Raw genomic sequence first — 27,280 nt, 5'->3', positions numbered from 1 at the left:
TGTGTGGGGTCATTTTGACCCCCGCCTGAAAACAGCATAAAAACATTCATAAAGGGAAATTGATCCTACATATTATGTTCAATTATGCTCTAATTAAACGGAATCATCTCAAGGTCAACAATCCAACCTGCCATGACTCACTGCAAAGTGCGCATGCGCAGATGTATTTGGCGCGGATCGAGGATAAACTAGCCACCAGTTATTGTGTAAAGAGGCGGCGTGTTAGTCGATCGGTATTTCTACAGTTCGTCGTTTAGATTTCATTGTTGATTGCGTTGAGTTGCCAACATCGTCTGGTAGGTTCTCGCATTGTGTTTGTGACCAGGTACTTTCTTAGTGCTGTTTTGTACCACTCTAAATGCGTCTGTGTATTACATTGAAAGTGACACTGACAGTTATGACCACAAGAGGATTAACTCTGAATAAAATTCATGAGCTGCTAGAAGAAGACGATGATGGTGTTGCCAGTTACACGGACACCTTTGACGAAGAGGATGGTGTTACAGAGGAGGAAGAGGTTCCGGAAGAGAGCAGTGATGTTGAAACAGACATAAGCAGTGAAGACCGTGAAGAGGATGATGCAACAGATGACCAAGAACCTTTCGGCATGATCTCAAAGAATGGAATTCAGTGGAAAAGCAAGCCGTCAAGCTCTTATCAGACTGCTGCACACAACATCATACGAGAACCAGCAGGTCTGCCGCGGTCTGTAGTCTTGACGTCACCTAAAGAAAGCTTCGACTTGTTCATTTCCTCAAACATTTTGGAGGCAATTGTACAGTGCACGAATTTAGAGGGAAGAAGAGTCGCAGTGAAATCTGGCAAAAAGTGGACTGATCTAACATTGGAAGAGCTTCAGGCTTTCATTGGCATCCTCCTTATCGCGGGGACCGAGAGAAGTTGGGATGTTCCTGTTCGTGAGGCACAGAGACTGGAGGATAGATCTTCAAAGAAAAGGGTAAGATGCCAGCTCTGCACAAGACAAGATGACAGGAAGACGATGGAACGTTGCAGAAGATGTGGGAAACCTGTGAGCAAGGTCCAGAGCAGTGTGATTGTGGTGTGCTCAGAATGTGAGTGAGGTGTATTTAATTGCCATGAGAGGCCGGCACATTCTTCATTTTATTTATTTTTTTATTTTTATTATTTTTATTTTTTAAAAATTTCTTTGTTCTAGACAAAAGAATATTTAGTGCTGTATTGTGTTATCTCTAAGATACTGTTTCTCAGGTCAACTGAAGTTCTGATAATTGGGAGCAAAGTGTAACTACCATTAATATGTAGAACAGTGAATGTTCAATACATTGTTAATTTTGGGGGGTTAAATAATAATAATAATAAAAGGGTAATTGTTTCCTATGTACTCTGTCGTACTTATTTCAATGCATAATTGGTATGGGGTCAAATTGACGCCACATATGTAAAGTTGTAAAAAGAAAGTGACATGCATCCAAGGGTTAGGACAGGTATCGTAAAAGTGAAGGACTTCATCCGATCACTTTCCATTCATCGGAACGCTACAATGAGAAGCATCAGCATCTGGTTAAGCACACTTCCATTGACTCTCTATTGTTTGACCCAGCTCTGTAATGTCTGGCACTACTTGATGGCAATCCCCATTGGGCCAACGTCGGTGCATCCTGCACTGCCAAGATTCCTGTCATGAGCTTAAACCGAATTACTAACTGGCAATGGTATATACGATACGAGACACCCTGTATGAGTAGAAAACCAAGGGATGGCAATGAATCTTGCGGCCCGACATCCACCCACCGACAGATACACAAACGTTTCCCATTACACTATGCATAGCCCCCGCCCCCCGCAACTTTGATCAATACGTAAATACAAATCAAAGAACTAAAGTATGAATGAGTAGATCGTACTTACAAAAGAATTGATGGGCTACACAGCCAAACACACACCAAACCTTAGGGTGTGAGGATTTATCACACTTCGAAAACTAGAATGAATCTGCGACATTCAGACGTAGCCGAGGTTTTTCCAGCTAGCTGGTTTTTATCCTCGGAGCATTTCTTTCCTTCACCATATTTACCTGGCTTGGAGTCCCAGAAGATATCAAACAATAGGAAGGTGTAGTTTCCCTTTGACGAAGATCGGGCGAGTCCTTTTGGGGCATGATTTTGCTTTCTTCCTTCTTTTTCTTGCTTAGAGAAATTAAAACATCACCGAAGAATCGATTGAAATGTAGGTTATAATAATACGTAAAATTGAAAACCAATGAAATCCATCGGCAATTTGAAATGTTTGCGACCAAATATGAACCTTTATCATTGCTTGGTATTCCACACTCAAATTTTGTCTCATCAGGTGGACTGCAATTTTATGTTGATACTCTTCAAAGAAAATACGTATGCCGCGATATATAGAAAGTAAACCAAATCACTTAGTTAATTGATTCATTTGGTATTGTTCTTTTGCACTGTTACGCCAATCGTGAGAAGGAGGTGATAGAATGTAGGATGGAATCAATCAAAAGATCAATAACTTTGTGTGGTTGGAGGCAGAGGAAAGTTTAGGAAACTATTATCTTCTAAAATGGTCAAGTAAGAAGGTTTTAATTCTCAGATAGCCAGTCCATCAACTTAAACACTCGTCAAAACTCGTGTTATACTTCAATATGAATTCACGTTTAAATGTTAATGACAGATGTGAAGTCATCCGCATATGGTGCAACTAAGGAACCATGAAAGTATAAGTTACACTAGTAAAGTAAAGAGATGACTTGGCCCAAAATGGACATCCCTCTCTCTAATCTAGGTGCCCTGGGTTCAAATTGCTTGTGGAGGAATCATCCCACAGGAATTCACTTACATATTTTTTCATATTTTTTTCGAAAATCATCAATGTATACTAAATTTGGAAAACCGTTTCTGTTTTAGTAACTTTGCTTTCTATATATCACACTATGGCACGGAAAGATTATTGACGAACTCGAACTCTGATTACAACGTCCACAAGGAATAGTGTGAAAATTGATGGTTTCCCAAAGCTCTTGAGACGAATGAAATTCTAGGTGGTAGTGCAATCAGTCCCGATATTACTTCCTACAAAACGGTAATGTAGGCTTGCTTGATTAATGGTATTCTCTTAAAATGTTTGAAGGCTTTTAATATTTTATACGCAATGAAGTTTGTAACGAAAATATAAAACTTATTGTATAACACAAATACAGAGTTTTATGTCACGATTTAATTACATAAGGGTTACAAAAATATTCGTTATGTTCTTGTTGTAGGGCCATAGACCGCTATAATTCTTCCAGTCCAGCCTCGACTCTTCGTCGTCGCAAATACAATTTTCTGGCCTGGCTGAAACTCCATATATCTCCGCTAAAGGCGCTCGACCCCGACTGATGCTGAGCGGTCTATTCTGTGCATCTGTGTGCATTTACGCTGTGAATGTTTAATTATTATATTGTATATTTTCGAAGTTATGCTTACTATTGTTTCAAAATGACAAAGACGAATTTCTATTAATAAAAGTTAAAACAAGAATTGCTTTAAATATAGCCCAAGCTTTTTAGAGACACTAGTTTATCTTCCGAAGTATCGGCGAAACGCTACAAGAATGAATGAGTCAATCAATAGTCGTGTTAATATTGGATTTGTTCGAAAGGAAACTTAGAATATTTATATCCAAAGTTGTCGCTGGAAGTTTGCAACTATTATCTGTGCTTTCATAGCTTGCCGAAGTAACCTTGGAAAGTTTTTGCCGCTCATATTCTTCTATTATTGTGTATTATTATAAACGTAAGAGAATTCTTGTTCGCCTTGTTGTTAATTTCTAATACGTTAATTATGGAAGAAGGATCCGTGGTGGTCCAGTCATTACAGCTTCAAAGTACAACGTGGGGACCGCGGTTCGATTCCCTCTGTGGTCTTCTCGGGTGTTTCTTCGGTGTCCCTGCATAAGAGGAGGTGATGCTGCTCACATCACATTCACTGTGTCCGAGATTGAAGCGGGCTATGACGCAACAAAGGAACCATTGTGCTTCGTTAGATTTTTGTTTTGATAGACGCGTACATTTCACTGAATATTTACTCTCAATTTGTGAGGCAGGGAGCGCTCTGGCGACTGCGCCACTACCCACTAGGTGTCAGCACCGATACAAATAATACGTCTGCTTACAATGTAGAGAAACCTAATTTCCGTTGCCACGTCTGATTCCCTTTCATTGTGACATTTCTATCGATGCGATAAATGAATATGGCATTTGTATCATTGTCCCTAAGATACATCGTGAAGTATTGCAATTGTCCCAAAGATGTTGATGCTCATGACTAGGATAGTTTAATAAACTGCTGGAAAAAGTTACAGCGATGCATTGACCTGGATTTCAATCAAAAGCCACTAGCTTCGTAGATACTTATGTTTACCACTCCTTTACTGGGTCCGATTCCAGCTCCAGGATTTCAAAATTAGCCGAAAATTCGTATTATGACCCTAAGGTTCCAAAATAATCTCTATTCTTCCCCGAAATTATGGAATCAAGTTATTTCCGACTTGGTTTGCTAATTCTGGAGCTTCTTGCATAGAATAAGTTGGCAACGTAAGGCATTAAAAAACATCAGAAAGGACGACAATCCAAGGTAAAAATAAAACGCTATATAAATACGAGCTTGACGTTTTCAAGTTATTTTTTATGAAAGTTGGAGTTAACACGACTGTATCTAAAATTTGCTAAATTGTCTATAGCTGCTCTTGTTTATGCAAATCTACTTCCTGGCGAAATCCACTAGTGGCGTTGGTGTCAGTAGGACCGGCTCTAGATGCCTTCACTGAGCCCTTTATCTTTATAGGGTGCAGGAGATAGTCTGTAATGTTTATAGAAATATCTAATAAATACGTGGTTTAATCGCAGTTCAATATAGATTCCAGAAGGAATCTTGGATGGGTTGATATTTTCTCATTGTTGCGATGTGCATCTCACATGACGTCAGCATTTCTGAATATGAGCTATCCATTCGACAGTTCTGGACGATGCTGTGGACTGCGCATGCGTGGAATATATGCATAGAGCGGTGACAATTTTGGTCTGGAAAGACCCCAATGTAAGTCATTTGCGTCCTTACCAAGTACAATCACATATAAGCGTAAATGTTTATCTGTAGTACGGCGAACGGTAAAGATAATAGTTGGGAAATGATCTATCACCATTTTCTTCTTTATTATTCTACCTGCTGTGCTGTTTTAAAATATGGATTTCAGTTGTAGTGAAACAGATGTTACCCTCTGCTTATTAACATCTTATTTCATTCATTTATCATTACATTATTGAAGAAGAGATTGACTAAAAAAGGCGATAGACAATTCGCTTACCGTTTCTTTTGCCTTTGGGTGTACCAGTGTCCGTTACTGTACAGCAAAACGTCAGTGGAAATTATGTGATATTTGGAACAATGTGCGATAACACATTCAGATATATATTAACATTGATTGCGTGTTCGTGGGGGGGGGGGGACGAAGGAGAGTGTACTAGTGCAGAAGCTATAGAGGGTTTACGAATATTATTTTTTTTAACAATGCAGGACTTGCAATAAATCTAAATTCGCAATTGGGTATGGACGAATCACATTAGAATTCATTTATTTTTCTTACCAAATATATAGCACTGTACTGGACAACGTGTTAGAACCACATCAATTATTATGTTGATTGCAAGGGATACTACACACTTATTCACTTTAGTCTAAGGACCATTGTGTATTGTCACTTTCAAAAACTTTTCTTCTCTAGGGGGATATTGGAACTAGAATGAGAAATGCTAATATACTAGGGAGCATTTTTCTTCTATTTCCCATAAATTTCCATCCACTACTCATTCCACATTTCTTATTTCCACACCAAAATTTTTCATGAAGAAATAACTTACTTCGATGGTACGATTGATTGAGTTGGTGTTTTAAGTCCACTTTATGTACAGTAACGTTAATTGGAACTGGACCTACAGTGTTAAAAGTGGGATCCAAACCACTATGTGCCTCCACCGGGTATCGAACCCGGGACCCATTGATTAAAAGACGATGGTACAGTGTGATCCATAAGTATGCCTGAGTAAATTTTGCATGACTATTATATTTTTATGGACTGTGTTGGTATGCTGGTTCAGAGGTATTAGCATACTATTTGGTGTTTTGTGCCAATTCTTGAAGCATAAAACAAAGGTAGTGAACGTAGTAATAGACAATGTGCTTGGAAATACCTATATATCCCACTGTACGAGTTGAGGAATTAAATCCTTTGCAAGGAATGGGCGTGTCTCTGTCCTGTCAGCGATTTAAGCAGTTCACCTTTTGTTCATAACATTTACGGTAAATAACCATAATTTTCTGTTCAGATTTTTATTATTGAATCCGTCATTAGAAGAACAGAATTCTATCACAGTGACGGAAGAGGAATTCTTATCTGTAAGTTTGGTAAGGCCAACAAGAACTGAAAATATTTTTTTAAGAAATGTTATAATATTTTGAACAAATGTTACATGCGTTAGTTAACAGGTTGGGAAATCCACAATGTCTCTTGCTCGTGTTGATTTTGTCTATAGAAATCACCAAGTATATAGAATTTCCCTTGTTAGTTGGTGAAGTACTTACATGACGGTCTTTAAATATTTCCTAAAAATTTTCCAGTTTCCAGAAGAAATTTCTCTCACCCATTCTCTTCCAGCGTCCTCACAAAAGAGACTACGTCACCTTTCAAGCAAAAACAAGCATAGGAAATTAAGATTACCTGTTACCTTAACTTTCAGCATGTACATATTTATTCTAAATTTACTCAGATCTCGAGTGTGCACAAGAAACACGCGAAAAAGGTTTTAAGAGAATCGTTCTGCAATATACAGTCTGATTCGAAACTCCCTTACAACCCCTATAAAATGTTGAACTGGTCATAATTCAAACAGGTAAAGCCTAGGGTAACCATATTGGTGTGTTCCAAGCGGGCGTTCGCCATATTTGTGGCCGTCATGTTGAATTCACTCAAAAAAGAATTGAATGACAAGTGGGTAATGTGATATATCAAATCAGGCTACAATTGAATGAGAGATGCAATGCTAAAGATTTTCTTAACCTGTCTTTAACCCTCTGTCATCCGCGTCCTCATTGCAGCACAAATTTCCCGCGCGCGGCACTCATTGCCGGCTCATCAAAACCAACTTTATTTACGTGAATTATTGATGCAAATCAAGATTGAATTACACTACCACTTATTGGAAATCAGGGGAGATATTACATGAACGCAAACATGTCCATTTCGGACATTTTTATTAGCTATTACAAGAAATGTAAACAACAATGACAGAGTGTCATACAATTACAAGATAAGACTCTTGAAGCAAATGCACCCAAAATATTATTCCAAAATTAATTAAATTTTTCCATATAATGAAGGCACTAAAAGTGAACTCACCATTCAAAAAAATATCAAAGTATTTTCCACAAAAATATAACGTATTTTTTTTCAATTTTTGTCATATTATTTTTGGGTATTGTAAACATGATCAATGACAAAGTAGCTAATTTTATTGTAAACGATCCCAAAGGTATAGGATACTTAATTAAAATTATCAATACTTTACCTTCTAAATTTTGAAATATATCAGAGGGTCGAGGTTTGGTGAATGATATTTTTAATGAACTTCCATTCGAATTACACATATCTGGTTACCAATACTGTGGTCAGGGGACAAAACTTGAAAAAAGGTTAGAAAGAGGTGACAGGGTAGTCAATCCTCTCGATGCAGCTTGTAAGGAACATGACATTCCATACAGCACATACAAAGATCTGGATGATCATAATGTGGCTGATCAAAATTTAGAAGATGCAGCATTTGGAAGATTAACCAGCAGAGATGCTTCTTTGGGTGAAAGAATAACAGCAATGGGTACAACTATTGCTATGAACACAAAACAAAAACTAAGGTTTGGTTTGTATTAATAAATATATAATATAAATACCCTCAAAATAATAATAATAAATAGTAAGAATGAAAAACAACATCATGAAACCAAAAGGAGTTGTGTACCAAATAATATATCACAATCTTAAAAATTTTAAAATTAATTCGATTTTAACTAAAAAACAACAGGAAAAGAAGAGACAGTGTATAGCCAAAGGAAATGGAATGAAATTATTACTTAGTACGCCACAATTAAAACGTTTGCAAAATACAAGGAAAAAATCACATAGTGGTGGATTCATATTTAGCATTCCAGCTATTTTAGCAGCATTGGGGGCAGTTGGGAGCTTAGCTGGTGGTAGTGCGGCTATAGCCAAAACTGTAATTGATTCAAAAAAGAATAAGGCATAAGTATAAAAGCAGGAGCGTCATAATCTTGCCATGGAGAAAAACTTAGGCAGGGGTGTGAAGTCCAGAGCACTTAGAATATTAAAAAAACAAAACGCTCACATACCAAGACATTGAATCTTTAGTTAAAATATTTAAAATTAAACACTTCAGGGGGATTTTCATGTCTGATTCTCTCCCTAAAGGTAATCCCCATTCTCGAGAATGTGGCGTGGTCAATTTTGATAAGTCCGAAAACATTGGTACCCACTGGATATGCTATTATAAACAACAAAACAATGCTTTTCTTTTCGATTCTTTCGGAGGGATACCCCTACAGAATTCATTTGTTACTTAAAACATGTTAAGGTTTATTACAACGACGATCCTATTCAAGATTTCGATCAAATGATATGTGGCCATGTTTGCATTACGATGCTCAGAATATTAAATAAAATACAAAACATCAAATTAATTTTTTTTCAAAAAGCTGTATTATTGGGTTGGTGCGAATGAAATGTCCGGCCCAGGTGTCTCATTTCCAAAGGCCAAAAAAATCAAAACTACAATACCTGGTTAATAAAAATAGTCGCCGTCTGCAGCTACACAATTTTGTCATCGCTCAGCCAACAATTGGATTCCATGGCGATAGAAGTCTGGAGTCTGCGACTCAAAGATCTCCTCAACGGCATGTTGCACTGCCCGATCATCAGCGAAGGTCTTCCCTGTCAGGAAGTGATCGAGATGCCGGAAGTGATGGGAGTCAATGGAAGAGAGGTCTGGAGAATATGCTGGATGAGGAAGGGTTTCATATTGCAACTCATGCAGAGCCTGCACCGTCCTTTGTGCAACATGTGGGCGAGCATTGTCGTGCAACACGAAGACACCATGTCTGTGGACCATTGCTGGATGCTTGTGGTGAAGTTTGTGGTGCATTTCATGGAGTTTAGCACTGTAACAATTTGCATTGATGGTTTCACCTCGCCTGAGAAAGACATGATGGATCACACCCACCATAGACCACCATACCAGCAACAACACCTTCCGTGGGTGGAGAGGTGGTTTTGGAAACCGCCCTGGACATTGATCACGATCCAACCATTGTCCTGATCGTTTATGATTATCATAGCAGATCCATTTTTCATCTGAAGTGACAATCCGATGCAGGAAACCATCCCAGTTATTCCTTACACTCAGAGAACTGCACACCTCCAGACGGCGTGTCATGTTGACCGGTGTCAAATCATGTGGTACCCATGAGTCCAACTTTTTCACTTTACTGATCGCACGGAGCCGCCAAACGACAGTAGTATGGCGTATGCCTAACTCGTCTGCAATGGCACGAACACTTTTCTGAGAGTCCGCTTCCACAGGGTTCCTGAGGAGCTCATTCGAACATGATGTTGGTCGATGGCCACTGGGTTCATTTTGCAATGCTGTGTCACCGGAACGAAATTTGACAAACCAGCGGCGAATGGTGCGTTCATTTACCATTCCTGGCTCAAATGCACTGTTAGTGTTTTTGGCAGCTTGCTGAGCAGAATCTCCCAGTTTGAATTCGTAAAGACAGATCACTCGCAATTGTGTGTTCTCCATGGTGCACTTTCAGACGACCCTGTTCAGCAACACACTGCCTCCTGACTGTCTGGGTGCTCCAGCCTGTTTGCTGGACGTATACAGAGTTTATGACGTTAGACCTGTGACCTCAGTCAATCCCTGTGTTGTGTTGTTGAGGTGAGTTTCCCCCCAGACGTCAAAGCGGACATTTCATTCGCACCAACCCAATATATATAAAATATGGGAATTTTTCATCTCTCCAGCGAGAGTTCGGTCTTGAAACTACATCTTCACGATGATATTATCTATCCAAAATCCATAGCTCTGAGAGCATTCTACAGTATGTATCTAATTCCGAATGTAACTAACTACAACAATACTATATTAGTAGGTAATGAAAAAATTATTATTCCTCCCGGACAGTATAACTTATCTACTTTACAATCTGAACTTCCAAACACCGTATTGCTATATCAAAATTCTGTAACACACAGAGTGGAGATTGTGTCTACCAATGAAACAGTGGACTTATCTACCCTGGGGGAACTTCTAGGATTCGAGAACAGTAGCAAATTAGAACCAGGTGTTATGCACATAGCAAAATTTAAACTAAAATTATAAGTTATAGAGACATTAAATATTCACTGCAACATTGCCAAAGGTATGATTATCAAAGCAGAAGAAAATTCGATTGGTAGCCACAAGGAAACAGGTATCATTGCTACATTTAAACCAAATTCAGAATTTATGGAACCCATCTTCTATTCCCAAATCCCACCAGTCTATTTCCCTGTTTCTATTGATAAAGTTAATTACATAGAGATAACAATTACGAATGAGAAAAATGAAATCATCGATTTTGCTGGTGCTAATAGCACTGCAATAATAGAAATTAATATTTAAAATATATAAATAAATACCAAGATGGAAAATATCGAGAGTTATGAATTACAGTCCTTCCCACCAAACATAAGGACATTTGCAAATTTGAATCAGCCCAACAAAGAGTTACAGTATGACATCACTGTAGAGGATGGGTTCATTCATCCACATAGATCAGATCTGTATATAAAATTTGATATTGTAAAACAAAGTAATGGTGAAGAAAACCCCCCATCCGGGGCTAATGTAAAACTTATAGATAATTTTGTTCCATTCTTATTCTCTCAAATTGAAATTAGGAAGCATGGTACAGTGATTGACAGGATTGAATGCCCTGGAATTACATCCATTGCAGTGGGGACATTGAAACTGTCCAAATCAGAGAATTTATATTATAAATTTGGTGGTTTCGAAGCTGGAACAAAAGTTCAAGCAAAAAGTCACACAGTACTGTTCCCCATGAGATTGCTATTTGTCTTTTTCTCTGGTTATAAAGAAATTATGTGGAAAGGTGGTTTGAGGGTCATATTTCGCAGAGCACCCAATGATCATAATGCCATCATGAGATACAAAACTTTAAATGCAGATCGAACATCCAATGAGGCTAGTTTACCCGAAGCTGCAAAATGTGTGATCCAGTCTATGGAGTTACGAATGCCTACAGTTGAATATGAATCGAATTATACTGTCAAATACAAAGCCAACATTTTTAAAAATCGTCAAATGCCGATATATTTTTATACTTATCAATGCATTCAGAAGCCAGTGGAGGATAATTTCTTTGAATTTGACATTACTAATCAGTTTCAATCTTTACAATACGACATTCCAGAGTTTGTAGCTGTGTTGTTCCAGACAGGGAGAGATGACAATCAGGAAAGAGATAGCAGCCAGTTTGATAATTGTAAAATTAAAAATGTGTATTTGAAGAATGGCAGAAATGAGGTATCCCCTCGTGAAAATTATAATTTAAACATTGCAGAACAAGATTATTTGACCTTATATGAAGCATTTAGTGCTTTTAAAAGAGTAACTGAAGGAAACATAGAAATGTATTATAATCCAGATGAGTTCATTCTTCACAAACCAATGTTTTTAATAAATGCATCAAAAAGAAAATTGGTAGCTATAAATGATCGAACAAATATTAAGATAATATGCGAGTTTCAAGAAACTCTACCGGAAAATACCATATGCAATGTGATTTTCATTGTAGAGAATTCATATATATCTAATATTTGCAATTCATTATTATTACTATCAAGAGCTACTTTATTTTTGTAGTATAGACACCAGCTAAATTGCTAGTTAAATAAATATTTTTAAAAATCTTTTAATTGTAAGTACTCTTGTTCATGTTCAATTTACATATATCACAATGTTTACTTCTGTTATTGAATCCATATTCTCTAGTATGGATGTTACAATCTAATATTTGTAATTTACTGTCATTGCCATCGAGTTCTATTTTATTTTTAATGAAATATAGACAGCATCTATCTTGTCAGTAAAATAATATGGAGACATCTTTCTTGTTTTCTTTTTAAATAAATATTATTTATAATCTTCCATTGTAAGTTCTCTTTTACATGGTCGACTTACACCCTTAGATCTTTTAATTTCTTCTTCTTCTTTCTTATTTATTTTCATACAATACAATTTTGCTCTTAGACCAAAAAATTCTGATATTATAGAACCTGCTGCCTCATCTTTCATTCTCCCAAGAATCATCTTTTTTTCAATACTGTTTAATAGATGATATTCTGGATAGTTACTAAAATCAAAATGTTCTTTCATATCTATCAAATCTTTGTACAAATCCTTTGTTCCTATTTCATATACAAAACTATCTGTAATTTTTCTCTTGGTGGTAACTGTGTCTCCTCAAATTTTTCAAAATCATCCATGTAATCATATGGTTAAACCCCCATTCTTTTTAACAAATCTATCTTATCCTCTCCAAAATATTATTTTGTATAAACAAGTTCCTTGTTGGTTAAATAACTCACCATAGTAGCTAAACTGTTTGGAAGAAACTGATATGAATCCAAGAATCTAAGAACAACTGGTTTTCAATTTTCTAATCTAATAGTTTTTTCTATGGTAGTAAATCTATTTGTTGTTTGTGGTATAATATTAATTTTCTCTGTATCATAATCTAAATACTTAATAAATAAATGTGAATCAAATTTTTTTGAATAGTGAATCAATACTGGAATAAAACTTTGTTTCTGTATTTTCAAGTTACATGCTTTACAAATTGTACTAATATGTTCTCTACTAAAATGATTTTGATGTTGAACTTTTGGATGATGTGAATAAAAAATTATTTTTACAGTATTTACAACTTAAATTATTATCATGTTTCAGTTGTTGTTGTGGTGTAAGAGGCTTCATTCATTTTTCATTATATAAGTTTGGACCATATTTTTGTACCCACTCTTTAAGTTTTTGTATAAATTTTTCGTCTGCATCTTCACCTCGATAAACACATTCTTCTGATTTATTCGGTTCATAAGTATTTATTAATTTTAGTGCAAAACCACATGCTTTATGTTTGGCTGTATGTGTCGTACTTGATACATTTGGATCTGGGAAACATGTTGCTATTAATTCATATATTGTTTCGAAATCACCATAAATTGCATATGGATGTGGCAGCAATGCTTTAAGATTACTAAATTTTACACTTTTGGATGAAAAATCGTAAGTTGCAAGAGGGTAACGAGAACAATATTGAATATGTTCATTTAATTGCTCTTCCCATGTTTTCTCACCTCTTCCATAAAATTTTGACAAGCATCGATCACATATTGCTATTCTATGTTGATGTAATGTTATTTGTTTTCCTATCAATCGTGATAAATCCTGTATAAGACAAAAATGCCTCTTGTTTTTTTTTCTGTAACATATAATAATCTAATAACATGTGCACCATCTGCTGAACATTTGTGTCTGAGTGGATAAATAACATGATTTTTATTATAGCCAAAAACAAGCATAGTTATTGGTCGATTGTAGAATTCTTCATATTGTTTTTCAAATCGACTGATAGCAGTGCTGTTTTTGGATCAACAGGATATGTTATGCCTGACATAGGTATATCAAACTCTGCTATATATTCAGGGTAATTGTAATTAGACACACGATGTTTATTGTGAGATGCTGGATGAAAATAGGCTATGATGCACCAGAGAAAACATTTATTATCTTCATTTTGAATATTGATTACAGCATTTTTGTTTTTGATCTGGTTGGGTAATTTAATATAACTTGATCCCCCAAGGGGGTAATATTTTGCTATTTTTAATTTAAGTTCATGGTTTGTATCACAAGTGTCCATCCAGATCCTCTATCTTTTAATTCATGACGTTTTGTCTTAAGTTCTTCGCAAATATTTTTATAAATATCTTGCAAAGAATGAACATCATTATGATATTGAAATAATACATTGGTACGGTGCATACATTCTTTTTTTTTCATTTTTAGAATTTCTATAATTTGATGATAAAATAAAATATACTTTGAGATTACAAATTTCAAGTTTATTTTGAATTGCATTGATAAATTTAGGCTCTAATTTTGTTAGAAAGTTTGGAATATCTGTATCTTTGTTATTTATGTCTGATGTGGTATATATTTTTGTACACAAAATTTCTTGTTTTTGGTTAGTATTAATTTTATTTATATTTTCTTTCTATATAATTTGTATATATATAATTATACAATATATATATATATATATATATATATATATATATATATATTTAAAAAAAATAAAAAAAACAAAAATTTATTTAGTTCTTATATATTTAATTTTGCTTTTTAAAAAAATATTTGGTTTTATATATTCTTTTTTTTAAAAAATGTTAACATAATTTATACTCAATAAAAAAATTATAAACTTTATATTATTAGGATTATACACTTTGAGGTGCTTATATATTTTTATAAATATAGCATTTTGCTTTTCTTTAAAAATTACAGACATTTACATTTTTTCAGAAGTACATGATTTCAGAATATATATATTTGGGAGAGGTAATTATATATATGCAATAGTAATAACTTTTTATAAGTATCTACATTTTCAATTGTGAAAATTGTTTGTGATTATAAATGCTTGCTTGAAATATACCGATTTTGGCTCAAAACGTAAATTTTGCCCTATAGAAATATGTGAAATATGAAATTGAGCTTTTCATAACAAAACATAATTATTTTTTACACTATAAAATTGATAAAAATGGGATTTTTTGGATATTTTCCTGTTTGGAGATTAGCATAAAAACAGGGTAAAATAAATAAATAAAAAATAAGTATTCTGAAGTCGTTCCTTCCCTTCTTCAGGTGTTTTAAGTCCACTTTATGCACAGTAAGGGTAATCGGAACTAGACCTACAGTTTAATGTGAAATCCGAACCACTATGTGCCTCCACCGGGAATCGAACCCAGACCACTTGATTACAAGGCGACGACGCTAGCATTTAAATAGATATTGGAGAATAAAACAAATCGAAATCTCTAACGATGCGTTCATCAAATGTTCTTGAACTTTCCTGAAAATCGCAAAGATTTACTACCCTGCATATATCCGCCATTTTGAAAACCACATCAACCATGTTGGAATGAATGCATCACATTTTTTATTTCGACCATAATTCGTACGCTACATAACATAACTTAATCCCTTTTACAATTGTTCCTTACATTAGCCCTCACAATCCAGGCGCAGAAATATTCTTATAATTTAGAACAAAATAAAATAAATATCATTAGAAGAAATAATTTTGAGAGTAACTTCCTGCAGAAACAAAACACGAAACATGAAAAATTGTTGAAATAAAAGTTCAAAAGATATAAGTGATAGGAAATCATGACTAAAATGTGGGTAAATTTTAGTGTTCCTGTTTCAAATGTTCAGATAAACTAATCGGTACTAAGTGGGATTCGAACCACTACGTGCCTCCCCGGGTATCGAACGCTGGCTCTCTCCTAATTACAAGATGAAGGACGTTACCACTACACCATCGGACACTTCTCTGCTCAAAACAGTTTCATTTTGTTGTTATGTTTGCCCAGGTGTATCCAGATCACTTGTAAGTAATACTACATGGTAGTTTTATGTTAAATTTATGTGAAAAATAGATTTTCGAAAAATGACATGGCGCTTCTATCTCTCTAATCAGATAGTTAAGATGTGAAACGTCCACCGCGATCCAACCCGGGAATACTTGAATACAATGCGACAACCTTAATCACGAGGTTATAGAGGTGGATTTCGGTGTGGTGTTTCTTCTTACTGAAAGGGAAGAGCGTTGTTTACAGGATTCAGTAATTATTACTATATGTAAAATGTTTTGCGTACCTTTCCGTATGTATACTCATGCATTCGGTACATCATAAATGACAATGAAAACGTGAAGTCATCTCTATTTCGTGGTTTAACACTTCAACGATTGTGACTCCTCCTGGCGGTTGGGTCAATTTGTAAATACCTAGAAGTAGTAATGCTCATGTTAATGTCTGTGGGTGTGCCTGCATAGACACTGCTTTCTTTACTATCTACGAGTGGCATATAGTACAGGATGGCCCAATAAAAGTTTCCCTACTCAGAGTTCTATGGAGCCCGTTGGGATTAACGGTATGTGCTGAAACTGTCTCAACTCCTGCACCTTTCGCCACAAACATTGGTTAAAATGATAATTACAACCACTGATCTGAGCCTCGGAAAATACTTTCTTTAGAGACGCTATTGCCGCTGCACGTACGCAAATGTCGCTAATTCTAATAAACAAATTAGAAATCGTAGGGTAAAATCCAAGCAGTGTCGCTTATGACAAACAAAAAATAAAAAAAAATGCCTTAGTGTTGCAAATGACGGTGTCGGAAATGGAGTCAAGGAACTTTAATGTTTAATTTACGTAAAGGTTTGTGTATAGTAACACTTAAAGAGCCTGAGTGAGCGTTTGAAAATGGTAACCCTTTCCGCGTCACACTTTCTTTCAAGTACATCTTTGCAAATAGACTTCATTCATGTGAAGAGCTCATTATAGGCCAGAGTTTCCGCAAAGCAGTGGTCTGTCATGAGCGGGCTGTTGCTGTCAAATTTTACGGTGACTGGCCGTGCTGTTTCACAAATCTTTGGAAAAAATAATCAAACAATATCAGTGAGCTATTCAAGACGTTAGAGGGCCAATTCTTTTCGGCTCGCCATCTATAGATCGGTTGCCTTTCTCTCCCCTCCCTCCGTTGTGAATGTGGCAATCAAGTGTTCCAATTCCACTCGCAAAGCGACCGGCGATCTCTGGCCTGCAGAGAACGAAGCACGTACTGTATCCAAGGTTCTTCTTAGTGGCTGAAAACAGCCCCGTCTTCAAGCAGACGACAGACCATCTAGTTATGGAAACTGTACTAGGAAAACCTTCTGATTTTTTAAATGTTGGACATAAGAAAGAAAAGGATCAGATCTGGCTACAAATGAGCAAAATTGGCAACACTAGCCGCCAGTAAAAAAAAAACTCAAAAGTTTCGTGAATAACTCCATCTTATATCAAGATACGTGATTACATTCAACAAACATCAATAGCAATGCAATGGTTATTTACGAACAAGAGAATCAAATGGTAACCAGCCAGCTTCTGACTTATACTAACCCGCTCAACGCATGTGTAAAGTGTGTTGCGGGTATGCAAGGCGTTCATCAGTGCTTCATGATCCTGCACGTTCGACGAATAAACAATTGAGAAAACTCAAACAGGTGCAAATTAAAATTTACTAATCAAATAACCTCTACTATGATACCGGCAGCACACAGTCAAGGCACTGACAAATCATATTACTGACCATCAACTGATATAATATAATTCTTGAAGCTTTCCTGGCGGCGAATATTAAAGAGGTTTTCGCAGGCAATCACCTGGCTGATTGCCCGAGGAAACCTCTTCAATATGAACTGATAGTTCGTGGCTATAACAGGAATTACGGCTTGGGTACTTTCTTTGAACACCAGATACGTGTCTGATAACACAGTGGCTTAAGGCTGAACCGATAACCATTTCAATACCCGATACTCTTACCGATTTCCACGGATACCGATGCTTGAAGAGTGTAACAAAAGTCGTTCAAAAATACTGATTAATAAAAAAATTAAACATTTAACTCCAATCATATACATCAATTTTCCAGAGTCTTGCTTCATAAGATTCAAGAATTACATCAGCATATTAAAATACTTCTTATGTAATCACAAATCGACATTTTTCACAAACTCCTGGTGCAATATAAAAGTTCAAGTATTGCCTAATTTCTAAGATAATTAGAATCCGTGAAATTGTCAAGACTGCAGTTTTGTGGACGCAGCGGAAGACAAAAACGTCAGAAAAGCATCCGTAGATATTGATGCACACGCTAAAATTCCTATAGTTTGTATTACCTTTTGGCAGATGAACTAGTAATAGTGGCAGTACACGATGCAAGTTTCTTTTCCAGTTGTTGGAATTTTATTGTATTTTCAGTAAGTCGCTAACAACGGTAACTTTCTCCCGACTGAAAAAGACGTTACGCAGCCTTACAACGAAACAATCGTGTCCTAATTCGCTAGGAGAACGAGATGACATTTGAACGCAACTGCCGGAAATGGGCAATAGACCACCAACAAGGACACTAAAAGAAACTGCAGAAACAGCCACTCGAACAACAGATGAAATGCGAAACCGCCATTCCTCCAATCCGAGCTAAGGGCAGCAAAGGGGTTTCGGGAAAGGGCCTCGGCCAATAATTTCCAAATGTGTTTTCTTCGTAATTAAACAGCCAAAACTCTACTCTCGCAACGACACCTCTGGGAGCAATCGTGCCCTTTGATCGGGACAAGCATTCTAAATATGAAAACTCTGCGGAGTTACGTACAGATGCGAGCCGGAAGACAGGATGCTGCGCAATTCCACCGACTGTGTAATTCGATTGTGGACATTATTTCCGAAGACAGTACACGTCAAGTGTTCTTACAATTCAATATCATTGTTATTAGTCACTACTATCAAATGATATGTATGACAATCCATTACTTTGGTTTTACTCGTATTCGACATTTCCAACATGTTTTTCTACACTTTTAGGGTAATCGCAACGTCGAGAATGAAAGTGGTGATGGTAATTGTTAGACCGAGTCTGCTAAAACTGTCCCTGTAACCAAAGGATTCCCGATGCGAGTAGTGGGTCTTGTGCTATAACCAGGACCACTTACAAGTGTAGGAAAGGCGAGGCTATTTGATTGAACAATCAGATTTGCTTATACTTGAAACAAAGCCAGGAGGGGCCTATACCCCAATTTTTTAGGTGTGATATGCTCTGATTTTTAAGAAATTCAGAATTTCTAGTGTAGGAAAGGCGAGGGCCCACAATCTGATTTGCTTGCACTTGAAACAAAGCCAAGAGGGGCCTATACCCTAATTCTTCAGGTATGGAGGTTCGGGTTTAAGTCCTCATAAAATGTGAAGCCTCCCCCGAAGGCAAAATGATAATATTGTTGCCTTGTAAACAAGGGGTTCTGGGTTCGAGTCCTGATAGATTGAAATACATGTGGCAAAAATAAAATCTCCACAAGTGAGATTTTGAGAATAATTACTGCTACTTGATAGCCCCCAGATCTGAAACCCTCCTTTCTCCTCTGATCAGACAAATTCGGCCATGTGTGTAAAAGCTATATCTGTGTGATTGTTGTTTATAAACTTGTCAAAAATATGGCTTTTTTGTATGAAAACATGCAATCCTGAATACAATTCTGGTTTTGTCTTGTTCTGTTAATATAAACACAAGTGAGACTTACAGAATATTTATTGCATAGTTCAAAATCCAATTTTGAATTGTATTTAGTTGATATAGAGATGAGGTTTTAAACCTGGTGAAGTGTGTTTTACATCAGCAAAACTATCACCAAAACCTAGTTACTGCTGTTGTTTAGGTATAAAAGCACCAGCTTAGCCACTAACTGCTAAACCCAACTGATATTTTTATTAAGTATAAAATTTTGAATTGAAGCCCAGAAAATCTTATATAATAAACAACAAGAAAAAATGCCAAAACAAAAATATTGCAATCAGTGTAATAAAAATATATCTAGTTCTCATTGGGCTAGGCATTGCCGTATTTGTAAGCCTAGGAAATGCAGAAAGGCCATGAAAATGTGTCCAAGATGCCATAAAATATTAAGCAAGGCATATTACAAATGGCACAAGTGTAATTCTTATGTACAGTCATCAGCATTGCCCTCACAACCATCTACATCTGGTCTGAAAAGAAAGCACGAAGCACCTCTTAATGCTGGACCGGCAAAGCAGCCACGCTATGAACCACCCATCCATAGCAGTTTTAATGGCCAATTAAGAGATTATCGGTTTGTATCAGAGCCAAGATGTGGCATTGAGAATTTCTTGAACAGTGTAAATCCTCATGTGCAGGCAATTCTTAATGCACAAAATGGCTCTTATAAGCTCTCTCTCAAATTGTATACTCAATATAAGAAGCCAAATGGCACAAAATTTACACAGCCCCACATAACAGAAACTGTACCGGTATATTCAAATGTAAATTCAGACACAATAATAAGCAGTTTGATGGATCAATTGAATATTAAACACTCTGAATTTGCAGCAAAAGAGTCTGGATGGAGCCTATGCGGCTCTTCACACAGGCTCTATGTTAATATTTCTGAATTCAGCCCATTACAAGGATCTACATATCTGCCATTACCTGATAATATTAAAAACAGAAGAGCCGTGGTTAATATTAAAAATAATGATGAGAAATGCTTTTTGTGGTGTATATTAGCTGCTTTGTTTCCAGTTGTAGGGCATCCTGAAAGAATAAATTATTACAAACAACATGAACATGATTTTGACGATGCAATGGAGGGTTTGGAATATCCAATGTCTGTTCAGAATATTGATAAATTTGAAAAAAAGGCCCGGGATATGAATGGCAAACAATTATCTATTAATGTATATATTTATTCCACTGGCCGTGGCGATTGCTTGATAGCACCTCTCAGAATCAGTATACTTGATGATGATTCTACTGTTCCGATTGATCTGCTCTTAATTGAAGAGAATGGCACAAATCATTACACTCTGATACATAATCTTCTAGCTTTAGTGAGAACACAACTAGATAAATCCAATAGAATATTCAGAATATGCAGAAGATGTTTAAGGGTATTTGATGGTAGAAAAACAGTGAATGGGGTTTGTAAAGTGAGTGCAGAAATTGCCAAAAACAAGTTAATTGAGCATCTGAAATACTGTGGCAATCATAAACCTGTTCATATGGTGATGCCAATGCCAAGTGAGAATTGCAAATTCAAAAAGTTTGAAGCCTTGTTGGAACACCCAGCATATATTGTCTGTGATTTTGAATCGAATCTCAAACCTCTTGCATTCTGCAATCCAGATCCTGAAGAATCTTCAATTACACCATACCAGCTACATGAACCCTCCAGTTTTTGTTATGTGGTTGTACAGGATGGTGTTGTTACCAAAATAGATTCATACATGGGGCCAGATGCCATCAAAATATTTGCACATAGAATAGAAATTGAGTGCCGTGACATAGCATCTAACATCTTATTAAAATCAAAACCCATGTTGTCTTTAACAGAGAAACAGATTGAAGATTTCAACAATGCAGAAAAATGCTCGGTATGTGATTCTGAATTTTCAGATACAAATATCAAGGTGCATCACCATTCTCATACAGATGGTCGATATAAACAGGCCCTGTGTAATAGCTGTAATATTAAGATCAAGAGACCAAGATTTGTCCCCATATTTTGCCATGGAGCATCCAATTATGATTTCCATCATCTGATCAGGTACGAGGGGTTTGAGAAGCAGAATTTAAATATTTTAGCTGAAAATGATGAGAAATATATATCTATTAGCAAAACAATTAAAGTTAATGGATTTTCTATTCAAATAAGATTTCTTGATTCTTACAGATTTTTACCTGATAGCCTGGATACACTGAGCACTCGATTATCTGATGATCAATTCAAAATCACACGTGCAGTGTTTCCAAATCAGGACCCGAAATTAATTAGGCGAAAGGGTGTATATCCATATGATTATGTTACAGATTTTTCTAAATTTAATGAGTGTTCTCTGCCTCCACAACATGAGTTTTACAGCAAAATCAGAGGATCTGGAATCACTGATGAAGATTATCACCGTGCCCAATTGGCGTGGAACAATTTCAAATGCAAGACATTTGGTGATTATCACATGGCATATTTGAAACTTGATGTGACCATCTCAGCAGATATAATGCAGGCATTCAGAAAATCTTGTATGCAAAATTATGGACTGGACCCAGTGTATTTTTTCAGTGCCCCGGGCCTAGCATGGTCTGCAATGTTTTTAAACACCAAAAAGCAATTGGATCTGATCCAAGATCAAGATATGTACCTGTTTATGGAGGAAAATATAAAAGGAGGCATGGTGCAATGTTCTCAGAGATATGCCAGAGCAAATAACAAATATATGCCTGATTATGATCCAGAATTGCCATCAAATTATATATTGTATGTGGATGCAAACAGCCTCTATGGTCATGCCATGATGCAAAAACTGCCATATGCAGGGCTTGAATGGGTTGAAGATTTTAATATTGAAGATCTTCAGAACTTTGATGACAGAGAACATGGCCTCTTCTTAGAGGTTGATCTGATATTTCCAGATCATTTACACAACAAATTTTCTGAGTTGCCCCCAATTCCCGAGGTTCAGTGCTCACCTGGCTCTAAACAGAAGAAGCTCATGATGACACTGGAGGCAAAACAGGGCTATGTCATATATTACAAGAACCTCCAGTTCCTGATGAAACATGGTGTTCAAGTAGCCAAACTTAGAAAAGTTTTGAGGTTCAGGCACTCAGAATGGTTGAAACCATACATTGATACAAACACGGAGCTTCGAACATCTGCAAAGAGCGAATTTGATAAGACCTTGTTTAAATTGATGGTAAATTCTGTATATGGCAAAACAATTGAAAATGTCAGAAAACATACCGATGTTAAAATAATTACTGACCCCAGCCTGAGTAAAAAATTGGTTGCAAAGCCTAATTTCAATTACAGAAGAATTTATGATGAAGATATGGCACTTTTCAACATGAAAAAAACAAGGATTAAGTTTGATAAACCTATTTATGTAGGGGCTGCAATATTGGAATTGTCCAAATTACATATGTTAACATTGTATTATGATGTGCTGAAACCTTTTTATGGTGATAATGTAAAACTGATGTACATGGACACGGATAGTTTTATTCTTGATATTCAAACAGAAGATGTTTATCAAGATATGTCACAGCCTGAATTGTTCAAATACTTTGATACCAGTGAATTGCCAGACCATTTGAATATTCAACCCCACAACAAAAAAGTGCCCGGCAAGTTAAAAAATGAGACACTTGGTGATGTTATTGTGGAATTTGCTGGGTTAAGTGCCAAGATGTATAGTTTTAAAACATGTAATGCTGTTGTCAAAAAAGCCAAGGGCATTGGCAAAGTAGCTGTGGAAAAAGAGCTCCAATTTGAAGATTATAAAAATTGCCTCAAATCCCAGAGTTTAATCAGAACATCAGAATCCAGAATTCAGAGTGTGGATCACTTATTGACTTCAAATGTTGTAAGAAAAGTGGCTCTGGACCCACGTGATGATAAGAGATGCATTTTATCATGTGGCATACATACTCTACCATGGGGTCATTGTGATTTGAAAAGTGGTAATCAATGCCCAATTACAGAGCATGATTGGAAATAAATAAACATGCCAATGAACTTATTTGGGTTCAAAAAACAGGCTATTATGGACCTGCCAACACCGCAACCCTCTCCTGATATGCTGTCTAAACTGAGTGGCTTGTTAATTATTCATCTGAACAGCATACTTACAGATTTTGACGATGAAACAGGCAAAATATTGTACATATTTAACAATAATTTAAATCATTACCAATTACCTGTAGGTGGGCAATTGCAATTTATTACAACCCCTGAGGGTGATGTTAAAATTTCAGTAGGGAGAAATATTTACAGAATTAAGCACTCAAACATGACTTCTGGCACTGTTTACACTGTTTCTGCTGGTGACTGCTTATATATTGAGGTCCCTGGAACTTATGATAAGCTTATACCCTTTTTTATAGAATTAAGAATCAGATACTCTATAATAAATAACTACTAAACAAAATGCCTAATGATATTTTTGGCCATACAAGACATGAAGATCACAGTGATGAGATTCTGATGCTTGATGTCAGAGTCAAGAAATTAAGAAGTGATTTACAAGCTTTACAAACAACACTCAATGCCAGTCTTCAATTAGAAATTACAAATTTGCAATCACAATGCATGGACCCTCTTCTTAAAATTGATTCTGAACTTAAATTATTGCTTCAGAAATATACTGATCTGGCTACATTGGATAATTTTCAAAGTTTAGAAGAAGCAGTTGCAGCTCTTCAAGCCAAATTTAAGACCCAGGCCACCAATTCTGAGCAATTGAAACAACAATTGGAAGAGCAAATAAATAATGTCCAGGCACAACTCCAAACAATTGTCAAAAGCATAAAATCACAAGAAGATTTTGATCTAGTGATTTACACTCTAAAGGAACAGATTCAGTCACTCCAAATACCTAATCTGGACCCTCTGAACAATGCCATAGCCGAGGTTAAAGAAAAAATTGAGACACTTGAAAATTTTATGAACAATTTGCCATCTTCTGATGCTTTAAATGCAATAACTCGGAGTGTAGCAAATATTAAGCTGCAACTTGAAACATATGAAGATTTTGGAAAAATTCAAAGTTCCATAACCCATCTTGAAGGTACAATAGCAGCAGTGCAAAGTGATTTGGCAAATGTACTTGAATCCCGATTGCCTGGGATTGTAGATACTCTTGTCAGTGTCCAGCAACAAATCACAAAGCTTGAAAACCTCAACACTGAATCTGAATTATCTCATTTTCATCACTTGATAGATGATATCCAAACAAAACTTGAAATTTTACAACAATCCACACCCTCTCAGGCAGATATAGCCCTGCTCCAAAATGCTATGCAAAATGTGGCTCATGCTTCTGAATTAAATGATGTGAAATTGGCACTTGAATTTTTACAAAATACAGTATCAAATCTTCCTACATCACAGGAACTTAAAAATATTAAGAGGGCAGTGAATAGGATATTGAAATCAGAAGATATCAAGAATATTCAAGCAGAGATCAAAGATCTCACCCAGACAGTGGCCACTCTTCCAACCAATCAACATATTAATGAACTGCATGCCCTGTTTGAGGATATCAGAAGACAAGTCCATGATCTTACTGCTCAAAATTCGAAATTGGCAGTTGTTGAAAATTTGCAACAAATTGTTGCTAATATCAAGCAACAGCTAGGGACCATGGAATCCAATCAAGCAAATGCTCTGTCTGTTTTTGCCACCCAGCTACAAGATATTGTGCAACAATACAAAAAACTTGCTGTTGACATAAGAATCAAGCCTGGGCACGATGAGATTGTTAGGACCATCAATGAGCACCTTGAATCTGTAACAAGCAGATTGCTCACAGCAGAAAAGGAAATAACAGGCATAATCGAGAATCCAAAACATACAGTAATTCTTGAATTGTACAGCATCCCCAACAAAGAATATGATTCTCCATTTACACCAGGTGGCAAAATATATATGCTGTCCCCTGCACAATTTTATTACCAGTTTTTTGTTGGGGGCACATTGAGACCAATCAAGATCAAATATTGGCTACAGCCACAGGCACACCACTACCCCACCTTATCAATAACAAATGCTGATAACAAAGTGAAAATCACCAGTGTAGAATTGGAGGATTTTACAGACCCCAATACATTGGAAACATCTTATGTAGAAGATGATGGCACTTTGGAATTTAAAATACAAATAGGGGACAAATTATATTTAGAAAATCCTGCAGTATCAGCTGCTGAACACCCCATAGTTGCAATATTCTTGTTTACATATCATGTCTAGACAAATTATTGTTGATGAATTACACAGGCAGGCCAGACATAATTTTAAGAGACTCCCAGTAGTCACAAAGGGCATAGATGATTTATGGCAGAGCGACTTGATTGAAATGGCAAGTGGGCAGTTGAAAAACTTAGACAAAATCAACAAGGGCTACAAGTATCTACTCACTGTAATAGATACATTTTCAAAATTTGCCTGGGCTGTGCCACTCAAATCCAAGACTGGGGCATGTGTTACAGAAGCCATCAGAACAATTATCAATCAGAGTGGAAGATCACCGCGCTATTTGCAAACAGATAATGGCAAAGAATTTTATAATTCTGTGTTCCAACAATTTATTAAAAGCCAGGCAATAAAACATTATTCGAGTTACAGTGACCTCAAGGCCTCAATTGTAGAGAGATTCAACAGAACCTTAAAAAATCTTATGTATAAACAATTTACCCTCCAAGGTAATTATAAATGGATTAATATTCTTCCAGAACTTCTACATAAATATAACAACTCAGTCCATTCCACAATCAACATGAAACCCTCTGAAGTAATAAGCTCATCTGATGAGCAAAAATTGATCAGCACTGTTTATTATCCTAGATACCAGCCAACAACAAGAAAGGCCAAATACAAGATAGGGGATCAAGTAAGAATTAGTAAATATAAGCACTTATTCAAGAGAGGCTTTACAAGAAACTGGAGCACTGAATTATTTACAGTGGTTCAAGTTAAACCCGGGGCCCTTAACACATATATAATAAAGGATCACCGAGGAGAAATTCTCAAAGGCAGGTTCTATGAACAAGAGCTCAGCAAAACTAAACAGCCTGACACATATCTCATAGAAAAAATCATCCGCAGAAAAGGCAACAAGTTACTTGTCAAATGGCTGGGTCATCCGGAAAACAGCTGGATCGATGCAAACAAAATAATAATATGAGCACCTGGGATGTTATAAAAAGGCTGCCAGAACCTGAACAACAGAATAAGAGAAATGGGAACTTGCTACCTGATAATATTAGGTGTCTTATTGTTGGGCCATCTGCTTGTGGTAAAACTACACTAATGGTTGATAATTTTTTATTGGCACCCAACTGGTTAGACTGGAAAAACAGGCACTTGTATATCTTCTCTAAGAGCTTGGAACAATTAAAATATCAGCAGCTGATGAAGCTATATGATGGACTGGATATAGCCACTTTTGAACCAGATGTTAAGCCACTTGATGAATGTCTCGATAATTCTGTTGTTGTGTTTGATGACATTATATTGGATAATCAAAACAAGGTTAGAAATTTCTTCACACAGGGCCGGCACAAAAACATTGATTGCTTCTACCTGGCACAGACTTTTTCAAAAATTCCGAAGCAACTGATCCGGGACAACAGCAATTTTATATGTGTGTTTCATCAAGACCATACCAACCTCAAACACATACATGATGAATATGTAGGTGGGGACTTGAGCTACAAT

At 36.3% G+C, this 27,280-nt stretch overlaps 1 pseudogene; it reads left to right on the top strand.

Annotated features, from left to right (window-relative positions):
- The first annotated feature begins 358 nt into the window (after nucleotides 1–358).
- Nucleotides 359–27,280, top strand: part of LOC145979958 (dipeptidase 1-like) — a 98,552-nt pseudogene continuing 71,630 nt past the window's right edge.

The sequence above is a fragment of the Lepisma saccharinum genome, chromosome 27 (genome assembly GCF_977018435.1).
Source record: "Lepisma saccharinum chromosome 27, izLepSacc3.1, whole genome shotgun sequence".
NCBI lineage: Eukaryota > Metazoa > Arthropoda > Insecta > Zygentoma > Lepismatidae > Lepisma > Lepisma saccharinum.
Note: the sequence above shows the minus strand (reverse complement) of the source record. Positions and strands in the feature narration are given on the sequence as shown.